Consider the following 24,574-nt stretch of genomic DNA (forward strand, 5'->3'; position numbering starts at 1 on the left):
AACCAAGGTAAATGTTTCTCACACGCTTTATCCGTTAGAGATCCCCCCCTTTTTCTCTCTATTCTAAAAATGATACATTTTCAAAATCTAAACACTGAAGAAATGCTGGTTTTGAATTTTTTCAAACGATATAATGCTTGAAATTGTCGAACTGGACATTGAAACAATTGTAACGTAAAATGAAGTACACATTTGTTGCCATCAACACCTTGTCTTGAAGTCTAAATTTTGCACACACAGTATATTAATGCTCAATTATGAAATGTGATAATTTTGTACCTTAATCCTTAAGCCAACCATTTTTGGCTTAAAAACTATTGGTACATGAAAATTTACTGAATTACACGAACTCAGTATATTACATATACGTCTATATATATAAGTGAATTTGTCTTTGTATCTGCCTGTCTGTGTGTGTGTGTCTGTCTGTGTACATTTTCCTACGCTATATCTCTGTCAATTTAAAGTATACATACTTGAAATTTGATATACGGGGTTCTGAGATTTGGGAATATCATTGAGAACGAGTTTCGGCCAGAAATTTGGGGATACATGGGTCAAAGTTCAACGATTTACCAAACTCCTCCGACAATTTGGGGTCTAAACATTTGAAATTTTAGAGGTAGGTCCCTTGGACGTGGATCTAACTTGATAACTTGATTTGATTTCCAAACAATAAACTTAAACGGGTCATAACAAGGGTCAAATTGACCGCTTTTTTTTTGCTCAACATACACCTCCATATACCCGGCACTCATGCTAGTGAGTGTATATATATATATATATATATATATATATATATATATATATATATATATACACTGTGTGTGTATTTGTCAATATCTATCTTCTATAAATTCATTTTTCTTTTGTGTGTATTCATATTCATATTAAACCCCTCTTTTCCATTTATTTAAAAAGAAAATACCATTTTCTGATATATGGGTTGTGGAAATGCATTAACTAGCAAGAGATCTAGCTAATTTACATATTCTTTTCACCTTTCATTTTAATTAATGTTATGGGATAATCATCCAAAGTTAACTAATACGTGTAATTATATTCATGCTAATATTCTACATGATGTATACTTGCATAATATTTGCGTAAAATCTTTACAGTAAACAAAAAATTGTGTCCATATGTATTTATGTATACGTATAAATTTCTGTTTAGTCCATAAGTCTATCTATCAATCCATCTATCTATCTATGTATATATCTATAAAATGAACGTGCCTGTGTGTCTGTGTGTCTGTGTATATTTCCCTACGCAATAACTGTCGATTATAGTCTACAGTCTCGATGTAATCGGTTTTCGGCCAGAAATTTCGCTGTTAAGGGGTCAAAGTTAAACGATTTGACCTTTGAGAACTCTACCAAATTCCTCCGACAATTTGGGGTCTAAACACATGAAATTTTAGATCTAGGCTCCTTGGTCATGGAACTGACTTAATCACTTAATTTGGAGTCAAAACTATAAATTTTCAGGTTCCATAATAGGGGTCAAATTTAAAAATATTAACCCTTTTTTTGTTTGTTTTTGCTCAGCAAAAAAAACCCAAACACACGAGCAACGCCGGGCTGAAATTCTAATATATATAAAAAAGTGAACGTGACTATGTGTGTGTGTGTGTCTGTCTCTGTCTGTGTACATTTCCCTACGCAATAACTCTGTCAATTTACATAGGGTACTGAGATTTTGGGAAAATTTATGTGATCGGGTTTCGGTCAGAAGTGTGGCTTCCAAGGGGGCAAGGTTTAACAATTTGATATTTGGGACCTCTACCAAACTCCTCGGGACAATTTTGGGACTACACATTTGAAATTTTAGATATAGGTTCCTTGGACATGGATCAAACTTAATAACTAAATTTGAACCCAAAACAATAAATAATAGGGGTCAAATTAAAAAAAAAATTAACCGCTTTTTTTTGCTCAATATAAACCTGAAAAACGTCCGGGCTGAAATGCTAGTATATATATATATATATATATATATATATATATATATATATATATATATATATATATATATATATATATATATATATATATATAAGCGGACGTATCAGCTAACATAAAAATAACAAACGTCCTGGACGTCACGTTAAACTTAGATAAACACACATATGAACCATACTTAAAAGATAACACTACCCCAATTTACGTAAACCCTTAGTTAAACCCACCATCAATTATAAAACATATTCCTAACTCGATCTTAAGTAGACTCAGTAATAACTCAAGCGAAGAAAATGCATTTAACAGGTCATCCAATATTTACGAAACAGCCCTAAATAATAGTGGACACAAACATATCTATATCAAATATAAGCAACAAAACACCAACTATAATAAAATTAAAAATAGAAGAAAAAGAACTATAATTTGGTATACGGCCCCATACAATCAAATGTTATAAACAAAACTTGGAAGAAATTTCTAGATCTTATTGAAAAACACTTTCCCGTAACCAACCCCTTACACAAAATCTTCAATAAAAATACCTTGAAGTTATCTTACAGTTGTTGCAAAAATTTAGAGATGATAATTAAGGCACATAATAACAAAATACTAAATGAAAACAATGTAAACAACAACAAAATAAACAATAAAAAGTAGACACCATGACAGAAATAAAACCAACACTAGCAGAAATAATAATAATAATAATAATAATAATAATAATAATAATAATAATAATAATAATAATAATAATAATAATAATAAACCAACCCCGGACAAGAACAACCATACCATAAATAAAAATACTAATTACGAAGAAGATGAATGCAATTGTAGACACCTCACATTTTGCCCAGTCCAAAATAAATGTCTAACAAAAAGCCTAGTTTATCAAGCAACAATATTTGCGAAAGGAAACCCGAATAACAAGAAATATTACATAGGCATGACTTCCTTAGATTTCAAAACCCGATACTATGACCACAAAAGCGCATTCAAAAATTAAAAACACCGTATAAAAACAACACTAGCGAATAAATACTGGGAACTCAAAGAAAGCGGACATTCGCCGGTAGTCGAATGGAAAATAATGAGACAAGCTACAACATGCAGACATTTAGAGGATCCATGTAAATTATGCCTCCATGAAAAATTTTCTATCCTGTACTTTAAAGAACCTCAAAATCTATTTAACTGTAAGCGGGAAATAGCAAACAACTGTGTTCAGAAAATAAAACTTACTCTAGGATAGCGATACAAAATAGCTTTACAACTAACAATAACAATAGAAAACAAACAAATAAATAAATTAAATAAACATGAATATACATAAACGATCACACACATATATGAATATATATATGTATATATATATATGTGCATGTATGTGTGTACACATAGGTATATTTATATGTATAAAAAAAAGGAGAACGTCTACCTAAAACCACTAACCTAGTTCTAAAACAGCTCCTTTGTTTGATAAAATGCATGCCCATTGGCTGATAGGAAGGTTCGCGGTGGATACTAGAAAGCTGATTGGCCAACTAGAAATCCTCAACATATATAAAAACAAGAAGCAACTATAGAATTCTCGCATAAGCCTGACGAATCCTATAGCTGGATTAAACGCAGAATATTCAGTGTAGCTTAATCGCCATATATATTTAATAAATTACCAACTAGCTCTACCTACGTATTGGGCACTTTTGAAGTCAATACTTTAAGTTTACGCATAAATCTATACTTTCGTATATTAAATTTATTTGAATAAATGAAGTAGTTATATTATATATATATATATATGTATGTATGTATATATGCATGTATATATTCTAATAAAAGTAATCCACAAGAAAGAAAATGAAAAAAAAGAGAAAATATACATATACTTTATTTAAGCACTAATTTACAGTGTTTTGTCACTTTTAAGATAGTAAAAACATATCTCATATTCTCTACATACATTTATATTTCACTGATTTCAAAAACTGACACCAGCTGATGTATATTTTCAAATAATTGTGAATGCAAGCAATATAACAACTATGCTTAAAAAGTTGAATTAAGGGTATATACATATTATAGAAGCGAGCATACAATAAGCGTATACACTGCAATTGACTGGATACCGTAGGTTCGAAAAAAATATATTCGAAAAAATATAACTGAGTTTATTAAGATATACATGTAGAATGTTCTGGGTTACATCAACCGAAATATTGTTTAAAAACGCTTAAGATGAAAACAGTTTTCAGAATATGTTTAATACTGCAATAAATAAATATTGTTTAATGTCAAATGCCGTGTATAGAGCTTACTATATACTTATACATATTCCCTAATATCCTTGGCACAATATGGATGTAAGATAATCAGACAAGCAATACCTGAAACGAAATGATACACTTGATATTATACCCTCGTTAAATTTAATATTTTCTTTTACCTTTCCTTTTTATATATTTTCTATATCTTACTTCTCGATACGTTTTATTATTTTAAGATGTTTGTAACACATATTTTATGATCAATTAATCACATATACAAAAGTGTCGATGAAAATGTATTTAGTTTTTTATTGCAATTTTTTGTGGATAGTAAGTTGGCATGAGTTTTAGGAGTGTTAGCACTACAGTATTTCAATGATTCTGTCGAATATCTTCCTCACTTAATACAGTAGGGTTCCGACCACACCTACTATGCACTTCTTCAAAAATTATTTTTCAGGGCATTGTGAGTGTGTAAGTGTATGGACGACGACTTCTATTCAAAAGATCTTTAAAATATATATGGGTATAAACATAAAATTGGAAAAAAATAAATAGTGTCTTCTATGATATGTTAGACATGATTATTTCAAACTTAAATGCACAAGTACTCATTTTATACACACGTTTTTTAAGCTATCTATAAAACTGTACTAAGATAATTGCTCGATTTCTCAGTAATTAACACGTACAATAATGACGGAGGCACAAAGGTAATAAGAACGTTAATCAATATTCATGAGTAGTCTTTTTAGCATTGTTCAATTGTACCCCGGTTCATTTTTATTATTCTTTTTCTTTACCTGCTATTCTTTAAATTTAAAGATTTTTTTTTATATTATGTAGTGTATTTGAGAAATTTAGTTTTTGTCATCTTAACGTCTCTATTCTTTTATTAAACATACTATATCTTCCACCCAGTTTTCTGTTCCGATTCATTGTTTGGACATAGTTCGAACATTACCTCCAAATAACCTATATAAGAAAACCATACATTGATTAAAATCCAAAATAAGATATAGAGATAATTTGTTTTCTTTTTAGACACAAAGAGATAGTGCAATTACTTTACGAAGGCTAGTTCATTACTGCGATATAAAAGTAAGTAAATACCAAGAGAACAGCATAAATTAGAAAACCAACGCATGTGACGCAAACCGATTTTATTAAATGGATAAAGAACAAAACTAAAAATAATAATACATTTTAAATATGCATGATATTTATTCAAGTCCTGTTTCTAGAATATTATATGCATATTACTACAAATTCTGACGAAGTTCAAACTTTTATCTTTTTTTTCATGAATAGTTATTCACTAGAAATTTATACACATTCTATACAAAAAACATTCTATCCATTCCATCTTTGTTTCTTAGGGTGTGAAAAGCTGTTTAATGGCAAGAATAAATTACTTTTAGCGATTTCCAAATGACAGGAAAGCAATAAACATAGTTAGAATAACAATAAGCAGTTCTGAAACAACGTCGTCTTAGAAAAGACATTAACGCCATCTGTAGGATAAAAATAAAAGACATAATAATGTATGGTATTTCAAACACCTCGCAACTGAGCAATAACTAGCAACGGTTGCGCCGGGACATTGGCTATTTAACACTCATCTAATGCGGACAGCTATTAACATTGCCCATAATTTTTATCACGGGCATAAGAAAATGAATATATTGAGCAGGAGAGGTCGTTTATTCTGCCCGATGTGTGGGAATCATTTATTCTCAGGTAGTAAAAAAAAATACAATACTTAAAATGGTATCTATATCTGAGATATATGTTAGGAAGCCACTGCAGCAAATTTAATTTGATAGAAAAAGATGCAATAAAAATAAGTAGTTTCTTTTCCATGTAGCATGTTCTTATGGTTTACATAAAACGAAATCTATGTCAATGCTTAGTGTCTGATGTATCTAAAAATGTTAAAACTGTATCAAAGGGCCAAGTTATATTATATATATATATATTATATTATATATATATATATATATATATATATATATATATATATATCATTAAATAACAATATTTTCGATCCTTTCCAACTTCAGAATAACAGTCTTCACTTCTGGCAGGAACTGACTGATGTAATCACGATATTTATTTTGGGTCCAGTACTTTCCAATCCTTCAGGATTCATCGTCATGGATAAATTAATCTTACTTGTTTTGAACAGTCTATAATATGTTTTCTGTTCATTGGACATGGTTTATTCTTTTTTTTCCATTGGTTAAAATAGGTAATTATTAACCGTTTTTTTTCTATTGGTAAAAATTAATGAACAGCCGTAGTGCGTGTGTGTCAGACATATATTTACGACATTTCTTTTAAACTGCATGTTAGCCCTCTGTCTTTTGCCTTACTTACAATGACACCTTCCTTGGGTGGATTTGGGATCTGTTGACAAATACGTTTAAAACGATCCAAGACGATGATAATTTTTCTCTAAAGATTTTATGTTAATTCTCAACTGTTCTTACGCTGAGAAATGGTGAGTATCTAGCCCTGGGGTTTTCAGCTTCTATTTTAAGACACGTCAGTTTCCTCTCAGTAGAAGGGGAAGAGTAATCTAAACCATCCGCTCTTTAAGACGCCATGATTCTAACTTAACACTATCTCCAGCACACCGTATATATATAAATATATATATATATATATATATATATATATATATATATATATATATATATATATACTCCTTATTCAAGTACGTCTGATTTAACACGACAGAGTTATTATTTTTTCCCGATTTCTCTGGATATCTTTTCGATTCGGCGAGCGGTGTTTTTTTTATTTCAATGGGTTTATTGTACAGAATTGTTGTTAAGACATATACTACTCACGCGCTTTCTATCAGATCGTCCGCTTATCATCATGGGCGGTTGTTGTTGTTATTGTAGTTTTCTTTTTATTTTCGTTTGAAGCTTAGTGTATTTATAGTTTTTTTTTAATTTTTAATTCGTAAAATGTGGATTCAAGATGGTTAGGGCGAAGTAATTTTAGTCTTAATTTCACCATATACACATACATGTGTGTATGTGGGCGTGTGTGTAAGTGTGTGTTCATGTGTCTGAATATATATATATATATATACATATATAAATATATACGTATATATATATATGTAGACACACATGCACATACATGATATATATATATATATATATCCTCACATGGAGTACCAAAATTGGTTAACAGGAAAATCATCCTCAATTTACATTTAGGCAAAAAATGAACTTTCGTATGGATATAATTGAATTCTTTTAAAAAGTATCGCAAAACAAAACAAATAACATCTCTCTCTCTCTCTCTCTCTATATATATATATATATATATATATATATATATATATATATATATATATATATATATGTAAGTAAATTTTTGGTACAACAGAATGGAAGAATAAATTTTAGAGGAAACATCATTTAATCTAAATACCAAAAAACAAGAAATGGGCAGATGAAAATAAAAAATTTTTTTCCTTAAGGCCTTATCGTCTGACCCTCTAAGAGGAGACGTCAGAATGATAGATTAAAAACTAAGAAAAACGAATGAGGGAAGTGGGGAATTTTGGTTGCAGTTGGAAGAACAGTGAGAGAAAAAAAAAAAAAAAAAAAAAAATTAAAATTCTCACTGTTCAGGTGGTTTTAAATCAATGAATATCTCCAACTGATGTCTAAGAATCTTTTGTCTACACAGGCTAGGTCGAGAGTTGTTAATAACTAACGCCTCAATGATATTGAGGTGATAGTTCGACCTAGCACTGTATAAAACAGAAAACCACCCATCGGAATATTGATCGGCACACCTATTTATACTCAACAAGTGATCGCCAATGGCAGACTGATGAGCCTGGGAGTGCCCGGATGCTCTCAAAACCTGGTGTAGTCGAATATCCCGAGGGATATGTTGGGATATTCTCATTTCTAATCTTTGGGACGTTTTGCCAACGTAGTCAGCTCCACACTGACAGACGAATTTATAAACAACAGAGTTCTTTTGAATGGTTGGCAAAACATCTTTACGAAAAGAAGAGAAAAAGGTTCGAGTTGTGTAAACTACTCGAAGCATAGTAGCTGGAAAACACCGTTGAGTAACAGAAGAAATCCTTTTAACAATATGTAGGCCAACAGGACCCAACCATGGTAATTTTAAATAAATGGGACACCGTGATGGACCAATATGTTTACCGCTATTAAATGTAGTAATTTTACGTTCAATAGTAGATTTTATTATATTAATGGGATATCCATTATTAAGAAAAATATTTATGATTTCACCAAGTTCCGTATCAAGACGGTTTGGTGAACAAATCATAAGTGCACGATGCGTAAGAGCGCTAATGAGGTTTATTTTTCTAGACTGAGGGGCAAAAGAAAACCAATTAAGATAGAGCCCTGTAAATGTAGGTTTTCTATAAACAGAGGTCTCAAACGTAGTACCAACTTTAGAAACACGAACGTCGAGGAATGGGAGAGAGTTACAGTCTTCAACCTCCATAGTAAATTGTAAAGATGGATGCAGGTTGCAAAGAAGACGAAGAAACTGTTCAGCTTCGCTCCGAGAGGGAAAGCATGCAAAAGTATCATCAACGTAACGTGTGTAGAATGCTGGCTTAGTAATTTTGGAAAATAATTCGTTTTCCAAAAATCCAACGAAAATGTTGGCTAACGAAGGACCAAGAGGGCTGCCCATTGATATCCCATCAATTTGACGGTACATAATGTTGTTGAAACTAAAGGAGACTGATTTAGTAGCAAGTTCCATTAGTTCAATGAAAATTCGTTCAGGAAGTTGTGGAGATTTTAAGGGGCCACGGTACAGATAGTCAGCACAAATACCAATGGTTTCATCCAAAGGTATATTAGTAAAGAGACTATTAATGTCAAAGGAGGCCAAGAACTCGGTATTTTTAGATAAAGGCAATTTTTGTATCTTGGATACGAATTGAAAAGAATCAGGGATACAATGGACCGAATAAAAAGAAAGCACAGGTTTAAGAAGGTCAACTAGCCATTTACCAAGTTCGTGTTTTGCAGAACCCAACATAGATAAAATGGGTCTCAAAGGAATGTTGGGTTTATGGACCTTGGGTAAACCGTACATTCTAGGCCTTTGAGAACCGATGGGTCGGATTCTATCATAAATCTCCTTAGAAATACATCCGCTTTTATGAAGTTGAAGAAATCTTTTCTGGATTTTTATTTCCATACGAAAAGTATCATCATGGCTTAAGTCACCCAAACGGAGAAATTTACTTTTATCGTCCAAGATTTGTAACATCTTGGAGATATAATCCGTTTTGTTAAGTATAACAACGCCCGATCCTTTATCCGGGCGAGAAAGGTAAATGTCGGGATTAGACCTAATTAATTGTGCCGCTTCAAAATGATTTTTTTGCCACACAAAATCACTAGATTTAGTATTTATGGCAGAAAACCTCCGACCTAATTCGCCCAACTGAATTTTAACACTAGTTAATTCATCAGTAGAGATAGGCGAATGGTGTTTTAATTGAGTATACAATAATTCAATTTCACTAAATACTGCGATTTGATCAACAGAAGGGGGAGGAATGCAGAATTGTAAGCCAGCAGATAAAACAAATTCTTCTGTATTGGACAAAACATGAGAAGAATAATTAAATATATGTTTATCCAAATTTGTTATAATCCCAAACTTCTTAGTAATTAAATTTTTTAAATATTTATCATAAGAAGAAGTACATTTAATACGGGTAAATTTATCACCGATGGATAAAAACCTAGAAAAACGGAGTTTATCAAAGAAAGATAATTCTTTCCAAACCATGGCCCAAAGAAAAAGGTGTTTACTACGTAACGAATTATATGTATCAGAATTAAACAGGATTTCATCTTGTAGAAAAACACGTTGAACTGCCAATGTATTTCTACATTTAATTTTCGAAATACGATGGCAGATATAGCCGGGAGCAACATGATTAAGGCGGCAAGATTTTAGAAATTCCATCCTACACTTCAAAACGATTAACTTATTTTTAATACGTATAACCTTGTTTAACGTTTTGATAAATTGTGAGTTGTACCGACCTCGAAAATATGTAAGTAAATAATTGGTACAACAGAATGGAAGAATAAATTTTAGAGGAAACATCATTTAATCTAAATACCAAAAAACAAGAAATGGGCAGATGAAAATAACAATTTTTTTTCCTTAAGGCCTTATCGTCTGACCCTCTAAGAGGAGACGTCAGAATGATAGATTTAAAAACTAAGAAAAACGAATGAGGGAAGTGGGGAATTTTGGTTGCAGTTGGAAGAACAGTGAGAGAAAAAAAAAAAAATTAAAATTAAAATTCTCACTGTTCAGGTGGTTTTAAATCAATGAATATCTCCAACTGATGTCTAAGAATCTTTTTGTCTACACAGGCTAGGTCGAGAGTTGTTAATAACTAACGCCTCAATGATATTGAGGTGATAGTTCGACCTAGCACTGTATAAAACAGAAAACCACCCATCGGAATATTGATCGGCACACCTATTTATACTCAACAAGTGATCGCCAATGGCAGACTAGATATATATATATATACATATATATATATATATATATATATATATATATATATATATATACGCTTAAGAACTTCTCTGCAATTCAAGAACATTCTTTCTAATGTTTATTTTCTTTTATTTGTTCTCTTTTTTTTTTACTTGCCTCTTTATATTTTGGGACTATTTTTTTCCATTCTATCTCCCTATTTTTATTCACCTGTATTTATTAAATGTGTATTCCTTATAAGTTTACTATTTAGTATTACTCTATAATTTCTTAGTTTTTATATCAATTTATCCTTTAAGGTATTTGCTTTTTTACCTCCTTATTACCTGTTTACCCTCAATCACTTAAACATATTTATATACTTTATTTCTTATGATTCATCCATTCCAATGTAATATCTTACTAATATCTTCTCTATAATATTTGAACTACAGAATTTCCTTTACGGACCATATTATCGTTTTCTTTTTTTTACATCGAGTTTACCACTTATCAAGGCCCAATGGCCACTCGGGGATAAGGGTTATTGTGTGTACAGTACTCAATGGGATAGTGTAGCAATATTATTGGAGAATTGAAAAGGGGTCATTACTTAGGGGACACGGTTCCTCAGGAATTTGTTTGTGTTGGAATTGAAGACATCCAGGTTGAAGTCGGGAGGGAAACAGGCAAGCGGAACAGAGTTCCACAAGCGTGCAGTGCTATAAAAGAAGCTTTGTTCGTGGAATCTACGTTTTGATTTAGCCACAGATAAGGAGTGGGGAAAATTATTGACGGTGGTTTCAGCTAGTCAGGTTATTTTTTGAAAAAAAATGGCGAGGGGGAACCAGAGAATGGAGCTCAGACGAGCACTTGATATGGGAATAACGATAGAAAAAAGACAGACTCGCTACGTATCTTCTGTGGGAAAGAGGTTGCAGGGAAGAGAAAAGGGCATCCCCCACCAAACCATGAAGTCTATTTTGTACTCTGCCGAGGCAGGATAGGCTGTTTTTAGCAGCTCCTGTCCAGATGTGGCAGCAGTACTCCATCCTTGGATGTACTTGGTTCTTACAGAGATAGAGAATTGCATCATTAGTTAGATATCTTCTGGAGCGGAAGAAGGATCTCACAATTTTCCCAGCGACCTTGGCCACAAACTTGATGTGTCTGTTCCATTTAAGATCAGGAGTGAAGGTCAAACCCAGAACTTTATCAAAACATGGGGTCTCTCTAGACGAGAGCCATCCATTTCAATTGATGCCAGATGGGGATCAAAGCGTCGATGATTTAGAGATAGGAGCTTGGTCTTAGATGCATTAAAGGTAACCAGCCACATCTTTCCTCCACTGTACTACGGACTCAAGATCAGAGCAGAGAGAATCAAAGATAACATCATCATTTACGACCTTTGATGTGTTGCCGTATATGGCCGTGTCATCAGCATATATGTCAACGAAGGATTTAAGTATGTGTTTTGGGAGATCATTTACGTAGATTAGGAAGAGAGTATGGACCCCTGAGGGACACCAGCATTAATACTGTGGGCCTCTGATTTCTGCCCATCAACCACTACTCTTATGAGCCTATCAGAGAGAAATGATATAATGATCGATAAAACATTTCCAGTTATACCGTAGCTGGAAATCTTGTGTAGTAGGCATTTATGACATACCTTATCGAAAGCCTTTGTTGAAGGTGTAAAATCTAGAATAAGAGAATATAAGCTAGCACCCAATGAAAAATGCGCAATTTGCGTATGGAGAAATTATTATATTCTGAATCTGGAATCAGAAGTAAACTTTTTTCCATGGGGTTATGGTTCAGTAAATACGTGTGACGCGGCAATACAAGTTTACTCTGTGTAATATAATTGTATGTAGAGTGGAGGCGGTGAGAGCAGTTATAAATTAGAGGAAAATATGCAACTATTCCTGTAATGATAATGGCGATAGTGATCATTTCTTTCCTATGATAAATTGTAGCATTTTATTATAAAGACTCGTACTGTCTATAATGAAGTTGTAAAGTTACATAATGTAGAAGTTAATTGTCTAAACAAAATAAAGTTCTATGTGACATCTGTTGTCACAAAACTACGGTAATTTGGTCTAGAGGAGAAATTCTGCAATCAACATATTATAATGTTTGCGTCATTCAAATTATTTCCGCCCTTAAACTACACAGTTTTCCCACATTACATTTTCTACGGTAACATTTTCTTATATATTTGTTTTCAGTGCACATCTTTATTCCGTGCTCATTTCTGACACTGCTTAAATATGCTGGGTTCTGGTTGGGTAGGCGTCTGACCTCGACTTGATGTTTCGGTAGATTAGATAACACGCAACAAAGAGTTCAATACATATAAGAGAGTCTCAACTTAAAATTTGTACAAAGGATATTCACAATGTAATAAAGTTACAAAAAATCATAACAATTAAACTTTACAAAGTCATTACAACGCCTAGTTACTTATTGCACTGGGAAAGAGGGGGCGCTTTATTGAGAGAGAAAAATGTGCGGTTTACACCATACTGATCGCCGAAGAAAGAGAATGAGTCCTGGAGGACTGCATCGTGGTCCTTTTCGTCGTATCCATCCGCGAGTGAGCAAATCTTTCCCTGCTATAGGAGGGAGTGCAAATGTAGTGGAACTTACAACATATAATGCCACACACCCACACACCCACACACACCAACACACACACACACACACACACACACACATATATATATATATATAGTGTTTCCTAAAAAATGTATACACTCTTTAAATTATCTCAACTTTCTACATCAATACATTATACCACGTTCCTAAGAAATATTTTTTTTTTAAAATGGCACTTCCAGCAGGATGGAGCACTCTTCCTCTATTATCCTGACGTAAGAGCGTATCTTGATTATCAACTACGAAAAAGATATTCAGAAAGAAGAGGAAGTATCCAGTACTGTCCACGCTCACCCGATTAAACCTCATCCTCTATGAATTTTCTATTTTGGGGGGCGGGGGGATTCGCATGTTACACAAGGTTCACATCACAAAACGCAAACAACCATTGAAAACATATGTACACATATCAATTGAACTGATTAGGAAGGTATTCGATTCAATCAGTAAGCGTTGTCAGCTGTTCAGGGACCACAATGGCTAATAATATGACACCTCTGATAATTCTCTGGGTTCAATATTTGTTAAAAGGTATCTTAATGTAGGAAACTATCATTTCTTATAATAAATGTTGGTTTTAAACAAGGTATACATTTTATTGGGACACACTTTATATATACATGCTTTTTGCTGGTTGTGTATGTCATTCTAATAAGACATATACTAAAGTATTTAACTAAACCATTTTTAAAATTCCAGGGAATAAAATGTGCGTACTGTGTAAGTAATACAGATAAAGACCGCTAAAGGCAACTGCGTGATCAAGTTATGAACCATCATATACATTTGACAGGATTCCGTTATATAATGATCCATGTGCTTCAATGCAAATCTATGAGTTGCCATTTTTAAAGTCAGAAATCGCCCTAGATGAAATAAATGTTGTGTTTTGCGATAGCAAACCTTCTAACAAGAAAGAACTGTAAGTTTGCTGTCATTATATATGATTAATCCCGTACACTCATTTTAGCCGAACTTGGTGTCCCTGTATGAAGCTCCTCTCGCTACTACACGTACGGTCATGATCATTTCTATTAAGTTACATGTGACGGAGCTTTAATTTCCATAAAACTATCTAAAAATTAAATATCGTTGACTTAATAATAGTTTCCAAGCCCCTAAAAGGACTACGTATAACAGGAGTGTAAAATGCTTATTCAGTTATCGCTTAGATATTATAATGCTTAGGTTGATTTATATGAGACCTTTGCGGATACTTACAGAGATGATTCCATATACAATAACACACGCCAAGACATTAGTTTTTCCCAAGGTTTATAATTTAATTTAGACTAATTTGGCGGTGCTGATTCAGAAAATCATCATTTTTCTCATCAAGTCCAGTTGTTGGGATATTTGCTAACAATTAGGTGGTGTCCTACCTGTTTCACCTGATTTTTGCAGGTTAATTCTCACTAAAAACGTTACTATATTTCTAATTTTCCATTCTCGTTTGTCTTTATTTTTTATTTGTAAGCAATGGTTACACAGCACGCCTTTTTCATCTTTATCTGCCCTTATCCCCGCCATCATGTTTTACGCATTTTTTCTCCTGGACAATGTGTTTGTTTACTTTGAATGCAACGTGCTATTTCATGTTTTTTTTTATTTACAAATTTATTCAGTTTTTCATTTTTTACTCCTTTGTTTTCCTACAAAAATTTGTTGTTGTTTTTTATTTTCTCATCGACGTCATTTTTCGCTTACAAATTTTATGTTTTCTGTTTAAATTATTATACCTACGGATTATTTGCTAGTCTTAAGAATCTTTATTTTTTTAGAATAGTTTACATAACTGCGGAGCGTAAGTACGCGCGACTACAGTACATTAATCCTGTTTCTCTAAACATTCCAGGTTAATAAATCCAATTTTATTGTGTTATTATGATGTAAGTAAAGTGATGACCATATCGCAAATCTTAAAGTAAAATTAAATTTGTTATACAATGAAGTATGTAGTTAGTAAGAAGTTTCCATTTACTAGTAAATAGGTCTACCGATTATGGCATGTTTTTGGTGATTTCTGGGTCAGAGTAAAATGTATTTTCTTAATGTCAGGAATTATTCATGAGTTAGGAAATAATAAAGTAGCATTATTTTACATTCGTTTCAGATTTTGGGAGCAAAAAGTAAGCATGCCTACTTCATCTCTTAGTTAACGTTGTTTAAACAATCCAAATGTGTGTTGCTATAATTGAGTGAAATAAACGTAGATATCAAACAGAAAGAGTGAACAGTAAATTTGTGAAGTCTGCTTATCTTTCTAAGTAAAAAGTAATGCTGTTTGACGATGAGAATGCATGGACACCCTTTATTGTACGCAAACAATGTGTTGAGGTTCTTTGTCAAGAGAAAAACATGTGCAGAAATCATGCCACTCCGCCTTGGGATTCCGATTGTGTGTTGTGGACCAATCATTTCGATAACTACTATTTCTGTGAAGTCAAACGAAGGGACACAACAAGTAGAACAGGAATTCGTTAGTTTAACAAAACATGAAGTCTGCAAGTAGGCCAGTTCGACACTGGAACGAAGTTTATGCTCTTGTGTTTAAATACTTATCCGAATTAGAATTGTCTGATCCTGAAAAATATCATGTCTCTCTTTTGTTGACTGACAGTAGTCAAGCCATTGTTTCAGATGTCCTTGTTCACAACAATAATTTTCCTTTAAGAGAGCTTAATGATCCGATTAGAGATCTGGAATTTTCCGAAGCATCTTCTGATCTTCAAGGAACGAGGAAAAAATCTACCTCAGCGTGAAACTCTTATAATCGTACAGAGAAAAAGCTATATTAAAATGTTTGCTATATTTCACTCTGAGAACCCCGTAATATAAATGACGTTCCTTGCCTGCCGCTGCAGCTAATTGTCTAACGGTATTGTTCACAATATAGGCGAATTTTTGCTAGCAACCCCGAAATACGCTTTAAAAATGGCAACTTCTTTGGGTCAGTCCTTGCAATCTATTCCACCACCTGCAAAAATATACGACGGAACCAAATTCGCTCAGGAAATGGTTTCTTACAGAAACCTGTTTCTGAACGAATGGATCGTATGTGTCGATTTTAAAATGGCTGGATTTCACCTCAGACTACAAGGGGGCTACACAAAATTTCTCTTGAATCTTGTGTTTGTAGGAAACCAAGTCAAGAACACTGTATATAAAATTACCTTCTGTGCAGTGAACTGATTCCTAGCCCTGTACATATTTTGGCTTCTCCTTTGGCGGAGTGTTGCATAATTGTGTTTACTCCACTTCACATACATCTTGGCATCATGTATCATTTTGTGTAGACTCTTTAGAAAAATGGCGACTGTTTCAAATGGATTTGCATGGAATTTTCAAGATTAAGCAAACAAAAAATTTAAAGCTTACATTTTTGATGGACCACAAATTCAAAATTTGACGAATGAGGCAATTTTTATAATTTTATGAATCCTGCAAAATTTAGTGCTTCGACGGCGTTTACGAATGAAATAAAATCATTCTTGGAAAGTATAAAGCTGCTCAACTACAAAGAGCTTGATTTGTGAATCCGCATTTACTCTATTCTGGTTTAATCAGATTCCTCATTAGGAGGAAATTCCATAGGAGCATGAAATTCACAAGTGATCCCGAGTCGCATCTGTATCGCCGTTAGCGGGGATGACAACATTTGTTTTTTTATAAATCTTGCAAGGAGGTGTCAGCGTCCTCCTACATGAAGCGCCTGTTATCCACAAATTAATAACGCATTTTAATAATGACCATGCTCAGCTGTGCTTAACTTATGTAATTTAACGAGAAGTTGAGTGTCAGCGTTATTGTGCACTATGCTTTATGAACCATTACTCATAAGTCTCCATCAACTGGGTGATAATATGAGTGTAAAGTTACAATATTTTCACAACCATCTTACCCGTTTTCCAGTAAGTCTAGGTTATGTGAGCGACGGGCAAGTAGACACGCCCTCTATCAAATATATGTAATTCGCTATCACGGTCGTTGCATACTACTTTTGGTCAATAAGGCGCGATGATATCGAAGTACCTCCTTGTAGAAAAAAAGTAAAACCTAAATTTATGTATGATAATGTCTGTGCGTGGTATTTTACACAAGAGTTAATTTCAAATAGTTCTGTTTGATTTCAATCATATATGTCTAAAAGTTACATAAAAATATGGTTCGATTTATTTGATTATATTGTGACTGTCAGCTTCCTAGAGAAGAGGATATACAATTGCAGAAAAATCCCAAACCTGATAGAAAAAAAAGTGACAGCATTTCTGGAAGCAGTGTCGTCAAATTAAACAAAAACAATTTAATCATATTAGGCACCATGAAATATTTATTTTGTTGGCAATATTAACAAGTAATGTGATCTCTGGTGTTTTTACAAGGATTCTTACACATTATAGACTTACTTTTTACTTGCAAAATTGACGAATAAGGATTACAAAGATAAATCAAAAGTTTCTAGTTGCGTAATGTACACTTTATTCTTCATTTGCACTTTAATATGCCTCTTAAGATGTTTCGATCTATTTTTCTTTCTATTATATTTCATTTTTACATCGACAATTGCGCAGATTAAGATGACACAGCTTAGTAACAGCTAGTATCTTATTTATTTTATTATTTTCCAAACGAGATTTTTTCTGAGCAAATATTTCTTGTCTAGCCAACAAACAAATGAATAAGACGCAATTATTCTTTCTCTTTGACCCGAATATTAGATCTAACCAAGGGCGGCATCAGCTGCGTCAGCTAACTGCCTGAATTGAAGTCATCTTTTAGACTTTATTCAGATGGAAATCATTTTATTAAACTAGCTTCTCTAAGCCGATGCATCTACCGTGAATTTGTACGCTCTCATGAGATGCTTCATTTACTTTTTCTTTTTACCAATGTCGTCGCCTTTCAATAGTTAAATGGTATATTTTATTCAACGTAATGACAAACTATTCCGTGGTTCTCATTCACGTATTTAGTTTTTTGTCTGCATTTAATTTACATCTTACTGTAGAACTCCTGGATACGGCATTAAAACTTAGTAACAAAATACAGTAGAGTATATAATACACATGTATATAATCAAATAACATTATTAAAACACCGTAAGACGGGTAAATACTGTAACCAGGGACCGGAAAAACAACAACTTTGTATTGCACGTGATTACCTAAATAAATCCTAGAGCCACCGTAATCCGCGGCTCTATTGTATTTAATATTTTTCTTTTATGTATCACTGGAAGAATACTTAACATAATTAAATCCCTCTCAGATAAGAGAAAAATCCAAGTTGTCTTCGACGGGTGTACATCTAAACAATATGATATAAATGTGTGAGTACCTCAAAGGTCTATCGTTGGAGCTCTATTCTAAATATTGATAAATGACCACCCACATAAAATTGCCTCTGAGATGGGTATATATGCTGGTGACACCACCCTCTATAACCGGCATGACAGGAAAACGAATAAACCCATATCTAAAGAAATGGCAGAAACACTAGAGGATGACATCTTACCTGTAGTGGAATGGGGATAAGAATGGATGGTCACATTCAATTCTGCCAAGACTAAACTTGTTTCCTTCATTAATTACAAGAAACCTTTTTTACCACCAGTAACAATGGCCAATGGCTTTTTCATCTGAAAGTACATTTTTAAACTCCTCGGCATAACGTTCACAGGAAACATGAGTTGGAAAAATTACATTGAACGCATTGCCGGGACCGCTGGTGCATCTGCTACTAGTCTCTCGCTCCTAGACAAGGTTCGAAAGAAAGTCGCTAATCTAATAGGTCCTGAACTATCATCGTCAATTCAGTCTCTGCCCCATCGACGAAATGTTGCATCGTTTTACCTGTTCTACATGTATTTAAATGGTGAATACTCTGACGAACTACAACCACTTGTGTCCCCACGACTTAAACACCCTCGACAAACCCGACAGGCAACTAAATCCCATCCCACCACAGTAGAGATCCATAGATGTAAAAGAGATTTCTACTCCAGTAGTGTCTTCCCCAGAACCGCTAGACTTTGGAATTCCATTCCAGGTCCCTATTTCCACATATTCTATGTTTTTACGATACGCATACTACTTGTTTAAACGCTATTATTGGCTAGGAATATTATCTGTTCAGATACTATACTATTTTTTCTCATGAATCAGTGTATTTTAATGATTGAAACATATATTCTTGCAGTCCAAGTTGTGATTTTGTGGGAAGCTTATTTTGGCTACATTACTCGAAAGTATACAAATATAAAGCGCAAAAGTTCCAGTAAGTTAATATCGTATATCTGTTTTTTTTTTCCAATTTAATTAATTATTTCTTAAAATATTTCTCTTATTTTCTTCAGCTTTGTTGGATGTATCCAATGTCAAATCGTCTTGAAGTTTTTCCTTTTTGTTTTGTATTCTTGATAGAAGTAATCTGGCTTAATGTTTATTCTCATCCAAAGAATTCATACGGTATAACCCTGATTCATCGTCTATATAATAATACGATAGCGGCGTCTTCTCTTGGAGGTAACGCTTACATCAGGGTCGTTAAATTTTTATGTTCTTCCATTTATTCTCATAAATAATTTTAACAAGCATTCTTCATAAGTTTTGGTATCGGTTTTACATCGAACGCATTGCCGGGACCGCTGGTGCATCTGCTACTAGGCACTTTAAAAAATAGATGATTTAAGAATCATTGATTTTTTAAAAATTTTATCAAGTATTCTTCATGAATTGGTTTCGGTTTCGATTATGACTCAAGGAAAAGTTATATATATATTTTTTTTTCATAAGTTTTTATTTCTGTTTCGATTCAAGCTAATGCACCCAAGTCATATTGGTATATTTGCTTTTTTTTAAATTGAACTCTATAATATATAAAAATCGATGGACCATTAACTATGTGATAATATATACGAAATCTGCAAAAAATAAATATCATATTTAAGCGTACTTTACGACCGGACTTAGCTTTGATGAATATTTTTGCAGTTTTAACAAAAAAAGGTGCAATAATTTCAGAGCGTCTCCATTTACACTGAACATCTACAGAATGTAAACATCAATATATTACATATGAATGAGTCCTCTGCCGAATTTCCACAGGCCCCGTTAATATACATGCTTATCGGTTCATTGAAATCCTAACATGATCAGCTCATTTTGCGGCGTCCATTCGTTTCTCTATACATCATTGTGTAGTAAAATGGTATATCCCTTAACATTGCAATTAGTAGTTTATTTAGAGATCTACAATTTTGAGAATAAAATTGTGATAGTTTTATCCTGAACATTAAACAGGAGCACATGTTAAAAAGTCATGTATTACATAATTTTTCGACATCATCTTCGGTGCAAACTTACTTAGACTAGTTGCATTTTTCATCGCCAAATTGAAATTTCTGAAATTAATAACGTATATAGTTTTATTTTATTTATGTGTTTTTGTTCTTGCTTTACTAATAAAATTCGTCACACATTACCTACGGATAACGATCCGATAATATCGAGGGTCATTTTAATTAAACGGTTTCTTTTGGTCTGTTTCACGATATATCACTGAGTTATTTACTGCCGACTAATAATGTTAAATATAATCATATAGAAGGAAGTATTCATTTTCATAATATTTATAAGACATAATTTCTGTCATCATATTTTGATTTCAGAAAACTAATCTGAGAATACACTGCTGAGAATAGATCCATTCTTGTAAAGTATATATTTTTGTAATTGTCATGAATATTATAAAATTGATGCAGATAAACACTTTCGGCTTACATTGTCATTGATATATAAATTAAATGATAAGATCGTTGCAAGAGAAACTTTATAAGTATGCGTAATTGCGTTTAGCGATTGCCATAGTAATAGCTCTATCAATTATTTATTCTCGAGTTCACCTGACTACATGGACAGGGTTATTTATATGAAATGATGTAATTTAAAACGATATCCGTTGTGTATATCGAGCAGGTATACAAGTAATTCTGGGGAATAATACAAGACACCACGTTAGTTACTGCAAATATGTTCATAATGAGTTGCGAGAGTAAAATCAGTAGATGACCCGAGCAGCCCCTTGGAATTACAAATTGAAACAATAATTATATAAACAATAGCAATGTGTGATGTGCATGTGTGAAAATATAATATTTAAATGTTAATTTATAGAGGTTAAGCTCGGCGGACAGTGAACGATTTAATAAAAAAAAATGTTAATTTACAATAATTTTAATTAAGATTGAATATATAAAAATAAAATTAAAATTAACTATATAAAAATAAAATAATATTAGCGGGGAAAAATAAAATTTATACCTGATGTCCTATCATATAAAATTCAAGTAACATATGTCATTTGCGCGAGGTTATTAGGATGGAAGTTTTTTTTTTTATAATCTTATCCATCATCTGCTTGAACAAACTACAGGAATCAGAGGTAAACAATTGTCCGTGTGTTATTGTTATTAATATTGTTTATATAAATATTTAGGTGGATTAATGTTACATTCTTAAAGTTTACACTCAATGTGCTTACTCCAGATAAAGTATGATAGGTTTTAACAATGGTATAAATATGTTACATGTCAACATACTAAGCGATCATCTTGGTAATCGCTTTTTTTAATAAAATATTCACAATTCTGATTTTCTTTTCTTACAATTAGCGGTTATGTTTAAGATTACAATTATTATTTGCTTGTAAAAAATATACATTTTTAGCAGCAGTCATTAAATTAAGATGATTAATTAGACTTAGTAAACAATTCTTACCTTTCTCAACATTTCAAGTGCCTTTTTATTCTGTCAAAATTTTCTACATTGAAAGAGGGCTTTCACTAAACTCTATCCTCATATTGAAGCTAATAAATGAGATAATTAGATTGATCCTTATTATTTTGTATGCACAGTTAAAAAGGAGCGAAATTTATTTTGAAAATCAACTGTGTTCCATATGAGTAACCATGCAAGATTTCAATTCCACCCGTAAGATTACGATCATTTTAACGGCGTCACAATATTTGGAACATAATCTATATGTAATCTGCAATGACATAAGTGTTCATGACACCATGTTTTACATGTAAATATACTTAAATAATTAAATAGCTATATTGTATAAATAAATACTGAATTAATAATATTATTAATATTAAATTGTTTAATAAAGACATAGAAAAATATTTATTAAATAATAATGGATCCTCATTTATTAACAACAAGGGAAATTGGATGATAGAGGAAACTATATTTCAATGTATAGTATGCATAAAAATATGCTGAAATATAAATATGTAAGTGTTTGTTTTTCAGTATGAACATTAATTGGTGAAACAGTGTAAGTTTCTTCATCATAATCAAATTGAGGACAGACGGACAGACGTAGATGCAGCTTTGTTACAATACAAGATTCAAGCAAGTAAGCAACACGGACGCCTGAGTATTGCCGAGAACCTGACGAATTGTTCTGCTTATAAACCACGTGCGTCTATGAGTTTTGCGTGCAATTTATTTCTGTCACGTTAGTTCTAAGTGCAACTTAAGTTTAATATGTACCTATATACAAGAAATAATCAGTTACTGTATATGTATTTATGTGCATATATATATATATATATATATATATATATATATATATATATATATATATATATATATATATATACAGAAAGAGATGGAGAGAGATATGGAGTTAGAGAGAGAGAAGGGAGAGAGAGAACAATAGAGAGTGCAAGAAACGAAAAGACCAGAGAGAAAAGGTATTCATATCTAAAACCCCATAAGCAATATTGCAAGTGTCCATAAGGACAATTATTGGTGTATTGTTCATTATGTATTCACGTTTAAATATCTCTTAGAAGAGTCCATTGACACATTTCAAGTAATAATGCACCTTTATGGTTCGCGGGTTCACCGAGTGTTCCTTTGATTTCCGTTTGCACTCATGAAATACCAGCTGTTCGTATGCATTAGAAACGGAAATATAATTATGCTATTAGATAGTAATGAACGTAGGATTCGTGCACAAACAGTATCCGTGCATGAAATCAGTTATAGTATAAAACCTTCAGCTGCCATTTTCTAAATACAATTATGTCCAACAGATACAGAAATATATAGAAAAAATGATAAGCCATAAGGTGTGGTATAAGTGAAAATTCGTGAAAAAATAATATTGCGATATATACATATATATATATATATATATAATTGTAGAAATTATTTGAAACACGCATATATGTAAATAAATATATACACCATTATGTCCATATTAAGACAATATATAAGATAGATAGAACATATATATATATATATATATATATATATATATACATATATATAGTCTGTTATGAATGTATATGTATATAACTTTATATATATATATATATATATATGTTCAATATTAGAGATCACTAATAAAATACTAAATTATATATATATACAGTTGGCCTCAAAATTATTCATACCCTCGTTGATTTTTGACATAATTCATTGTTGTGATGAAATGAAAGCATTTTGTTAAGTTTGTTTATGATTTATGTGCAACCAACAGGAGAAAGAATAGCAGCAATAGGCAAATTAAAAGATATTCAGTTTCAGGGGTATTTTATTCACAGATCTTTAAAAAATGTCACGTTCAAAATTATTCATACCCTACGTTTACAGTGTCCATTTTCTTTCTTCAATAGTCAATAGCATAGCCTTTGTTCTTTATGACTGCTTCTAGTCGGTTCTTATAGGTGTCCACAAGCTTACTACACGTTTCCTGTGGGATTTTGGCCCATTCTTCCATTGCAAAAGACTCAAGCTGGGTCAGGTTAGTTGGTTTCCTGGCCATCACTCGGGTCTTTAAGTCCCGCCATAAGTTCTCTATGGGATTGAGGTCAGGACTCTGATTAGGCCACTCCAGGACGCTGATATCATTATCCTTGAACCATTTCTGGACTACTTTAGCAGTATGCTTTGGGTCATTGTCTTGCTGGAACTTCCAGTTGTCGCCAAGTTTGAGCTTCTCTGCAGATTGCTTCAGGTTTTCATCAAGGATCTGGATGTAGTTCTCCTTTTTCATGATTCCCTGGATCCTGACGAAGTTCCCTTTACCGTGGGAAGAGAAGCATCCCCATAGCAT

Source organism: Euprymna scolopes, chromosome 37 (assembly GCF_053919585.1).
Source record: "Euprymna scolopes isolate OS-2025 chromosome 37, ASM5391958v1, whole genome shotgun sequence".
In the NCBI taxonomy this organism is placed as follows: Eukaryota; Metazoa; Mollusca; class Cephalopoda; order Sepiida; family Sepiolidae; genus Euprymna; species Euprymna scolopes.